General features: G+C 48.4%; 1 pseudogene across 1 annotated transcript; it reads left to right on the forward strand.

The window, feature by feature from the left end:
* Positions 1–3,333: 3,333 nt before the first annotated feature.
* LOC310782232 (activating signal cointegrator 1 pseudogene) lies at positions 3,334–4,494 on the forward strand (annotated as a pseudogene). Its single transcript has 2 exons — positions 3,334–3,743; positions 3,785–4,494. The product of its transcript is annotated as an activating signal cointegrator 1 pseudogene (transcript).
* Positions 4,495–4,882: the final 388 nt, after the last annotated feature.

A 4,882-nucleotide genomic window follows, 5' to 3' on the forward strand; every position in this document is an offset into this window, starting at 1 on the left:
CTCTTCTCGTTCTCTCTCTCTCTCTCTCTCTCTCTATTGTGAGGAGCTGCATGGTCACTGGTAATCTTCAACATGCTATGGGAACGATGCGAACAGGTGCGCGAAACGGCAGTCTGCTGTTCATCCAAAGCCCAGGAGTCTCCTGTGCCTCTGTGCCACAGAGACACTATAGCATCCTTCAGGTGTAGTGTGGTGAAGCAGTCGCACAGGCTGCACCAATTCCACTACTTTGTTCAGTGTGACAATTCAGAAAGTCCCCTGTGTGATGTACAGTACACGACACGCTGAGTGGGCGGACACTTCCCTGCCCTCCTGAGGAACTACAGGAATAGCGTCTTCCTGTAACAGTTGCTGGTCTTCCCTGAACAGGGTGTCCACATCCTCTGGCAAGGTCACGACAAGACTCCTCCCTGTGAACGAGTTGGGGAGGCCTTTTCTCAAACACAGTCAGGCACTCAATTCCAAACCTCCCACGCAGATGCTAAGGTATAGCAGAGAAGATCTCGCCTGGGTCCACACACCTTCGAATCCGCCCCCTCCACTGAGTTGAGTTTTCGGCATCGTATGCAAATGCATTTTCCTCTGTTGACAGAATGATTAGCCAATGAGCGCCGAGGGGGACTAACAATTAGCCATTCAGCCTCAATGCACAGCGCAATGGGCGGAACTGATGCCGTTGTCAAGTGCGCTGAGGAGGAGTGATAACAACAATGGCGGCTGCCATAGATGAGAGAGACGCCGCTATCGAGGCTATTTTAAATCGATTAAAAGTACCACTCACTTTGAAATCCGAACGGCACTCTGCTTTGAAGGCATGTAGTCAAAGGGGAGATGTTTGTTTTTTTGCGTCCTCCCGACTGGATTGACTAGATTCAGGCGTGTCCGTTGGTCTCTAGTGATTGGTTAGGGACAATGGAATTCCCCCTGGGGGATTCCCCCCATGTAAATGGCTTAAACAGAGGTCAATGTTAGAGATTAGAAGATGGAAATGGGCTGCAACGAGTTGACAATTCAGTCTGATATCAGGCTAGAGAAGATGGGCCACCGGCACCGGGTCAGATTGACAGGGAACCTGTTGGATTGCTTTATCACACAAAGGGGGATTACTTTACAGCACAAAACACAAAGAGGCTGCTGTTCTTTCAGAGCTGAAGCTTTCAGAGTTTCTCACAAAGGGAGATGGTAGAACAAGTGGATTGTCCTTCTTCAGTAAAGCTAGAGAGAAAACCTTTGATTAAAGAAGCAAAGATTCTCTGAAGCAACAGGCTTTATGGGAAATGTGGTCTTAATTTTGAGAGCATTAGCACTAACAACCACTGGCATGATATAGATTTTATTGTATTATCATCTTGACCATGCATGTTCTCAGTTGTTTATAGTAATTATGCAAGCATAATTGTTGATATGTCTAAAAATACTACCTGTAGGACTTTTGATAGTACTAACAACAGTGATGCTCATTAGGCAGGCACGCGCGCGCGCGCACACACACACACACACACACACACACACACACACACACACACACACACACACACACACACACACACACACACACACACACACACACACACACACACACACACACACACACACACACACACACGTGGGTTTTGCATCTGCTTCAAAATCTTTCTCAATACAGTCTCTTCTCTTTAGTCCTCCCTGGCTTTCTTTCCCCTCTCCCTCTATTGCCCGCCCCTTCTCTCTCCTCTGTTCATGTGTCCTCTCATCTTTTTCCAGTTTCTCTCTTTTCCCTTTCCTGTATGTCTCTGCTCGCCTCGCTCTATCTCTCCTCCACTCTTCTCTCTCTCTCTCTCTCTACTCTCTCTCTCTCTCTCTCGTTAAGAAGTGATGATAGAAACTAGGTGAGCGCTTCAACATGGGCCAACTTTCTTAATATTTCACAAGCAGCTGAATATAGAGGCTACAGACAGACACAGAGGTGGTTGGTGGCTAAATGGGAGCTGCTAATGATAAAGCCATGATGGGTTTATAATGGTAGAGAGCACTAGATAGAGATGGCATGTAGTATAGTGGGCCTATTGCCTGATGTGTTTGTGTTTGATGTTAGTGCTGTCCTTGTTGCTGCTGCTATATCTGTCCTGGCAGCGGAACACAATATTATCGTGCCAACTAGTTCAGGACGAACTGATGAAGTGACTGGTACATTCAGATAGACTGACAAACAGACACATACTCTCACACTTCCTGTGGTCACCCGCCCATTAACATGGGTGCTGTTCCGCATCCGTTCCACAGGGGCGCCACACCCCTAGGCAACCGCGGCGGTGACCCCCCCCCCCCTATAGAGAGCCGCAGGGATGACATATTTTTGTAGGCTGAATGCGGAAGTCCCGAACTTCCTGGTTCAACACTGTTTCTGTCTATGGGATTTTTGAATGGGTTTTTGGCACGATGCTTCAAATAAGGTCTCTGGGCAACGCAAGTTTAATCAAACGCGAACCAAGGTTCAGCGGGATAATCTTCACACATGAGGACCACTTTCATGAGTTTTGAAGCGTAAACGCGAGCGCTAGAGGTAAAAAGCTTGTGCTAAGCTAATGCAGAACTACACACTGTCGCATAGGCTTCCACGTCACGTCAGCACTCAACCTGGACTTTTGTTGATGTGTGCACTGATTACCCCGGGCTGAACGGGGCTGAACCAGGTGAGGGAAAGAGAATTTCCGTGTTCGTCCTTTGAGTGATGACGTTATTGACGTATATATCCCCATCGACTCAACAGTGTAGTCCCATTTAGCCGTTTGCTAGCTAGCCGCCCTTTTAACGGCACATAAAAGCTTCAAAACTCATAAAAGTGGTCTTCATGTGTGAAGATGATGTTACTACCATCTGGTTCGCGTTTGATTAAGCCAGCGTTGCCCAGAGAGCTTATTAGAAGCATCGCGCCAAAAACCCATTCAAAACTCCCATAGGCGAAAACTGTGTTGAACCAGGGCTGTTAGCATCGATGATTTCCGGACTCGTTACTGCGGCTCTCTATACAGCACAGGGCCAGCCCTGAGTATCATTGATAAGATCACTCATTGATGACATCACCAATGACATCACAATTGCTCGAGCGACATCACCAATGACATCACTCACCGATGACATCACCATCACAATTGCTCAAGTGACATCACTGGTGACATCACAATTGCTGGAGTGTGAACGTAGAATAATACACCCTCATCAATGTCTGTGACATCATCAGTGATTTATGAATCTCCGTGACATATGTAGTGACCTGGTGACACTTTAGTCACTATAGTTTGTGTTATTTCCCCGACTGGAACACCTTGGTGGTTGAGGCTGCCAGCTGCTAAGATGTCGGATGCTTTCCTGCCGTGGTGTGTGGACCAGTTACACCGCAACTTTGGGCTGGAGGCATCTGAAGACATTGTCCAGTACATTCTGTCCATTGACCACGCAGATGAGGTTGAGGACTATGTCGGAGACCTGCTCCAGGGAACTGATGGGAGCAAGAGGCAGTTTATAGATGCGCTCCTGGCCAGATGGAGGAAGACTCAGCGGCCGTCTGCAGTCCCCACTGGCCGTTTCCTCGTCAAAGACTCTGGATCAGGAGGAGCACATTTTCTTGACATGACTAAAGACTCGCAGAACAAGTCCAAGCGCAAGGGCCACAACAAACAGGAAGTGATGACTAAGCCGAGCAGAACCTGAGCCAGAGGCAGTCAAAACCACCATCGACCTGATGAAGGCCCAAGAAAGCGGCAGTACCTCTTCAAAAAAGAAGAAAGGTAAGTTTGTGAATCTCTCATGGGAAAGAAACTCATGGGAGACTGCACAGATAGAGATGCTCTCCCACACCAGGACGCCCGGATGAAGACTGGCTTGAGGAAGGCCATCGAATACAAAGATAAAATGCTAGAATATGACAAGAACAGTGCCAGGAGAACCCAGGTTCTGGATGACGAGTCAGATTACTTTGCCACCGAATCCAATCAGTGGTTGTCACCCGGCGAGCGTGACAAGCTGAGGAGAAAGGAAGAGGAGCTACAAGAACTTCGCCATGCGTTCCGGAAGGACAGGAAGATCACATTGGACTTCGCTGGAAGACAAGTCATCGACGAGGGAAACAGCCTCAACGAGTACTACAACAAGCTGGATGAAACCGTCAAGGCCATCATGACCTCTGACGGTCGAGTGAAATTGGTAGAGTGCTCTGAAGGACACACTGGACGGCAGAAGCTCAGAGAGCTGGTCAACCCAAGCCTAGCACATGTTGTACCAGAGTGGGTGGATCTGGGAGGCAGTGAGAGCCACACGAGGAACGTGGGGAAGGGAAAGGTTTTGGTGGAAGACAAGGCAGCAGCAGATCAGCGTTCCAGACTGAGACTACAAGACAGAGAGCTTCAGGAGATGTCTGACGGGGGCTGGTGCCTCAAAGACAGAGAGCTTCAGGAGATGACTGAGTGCCTGTCTGTCTCAGGAGCACTTCAGGACACAGTTCCCGAATACCTGTGAGGAGTCGTCTTCTTCCCCATTCGTCTTCATCTGCACCAGCCCCCAGGAGCTGCTGGTCAAATTCCCCCATGACAGGGAAGCTGGACAGTCATCACTCAGCACCACCAGGGTGCCAAGAAGGGCCTGGTTCAATCAGCTGCAGAGTGAGAAGCAAGGCAAGAAAAACAGATGATCTGATTGGTCACAGACAGTTCATAAGGACATGATAACTGATGCTGGCCGCAGATAAAAATGGACGCTTCCTCCATCGCATCATCCGACCTATTAGTGGGGCAGCTTAGCTAAAAAGTTCCATTAACAACTGTGCATTTTGCGATAAAAGCATATACGGTAATTTGGTACACTTATAGGCCAAAGGCATTCCAAAGATTATTTTATATGGGGGCAT

This window comes from Poromitra crassiceps, assembly GCF_964638095.1.
Source record: "Poromitra crassiceps genome assembly, chromosome: 9".
Lineage (NCBI taxonomy): Eukaryota > Metazoa > Chordata > Actinopteri > Beryciformes > Melamphaidae > Poromitra > Poromitra crassiceps.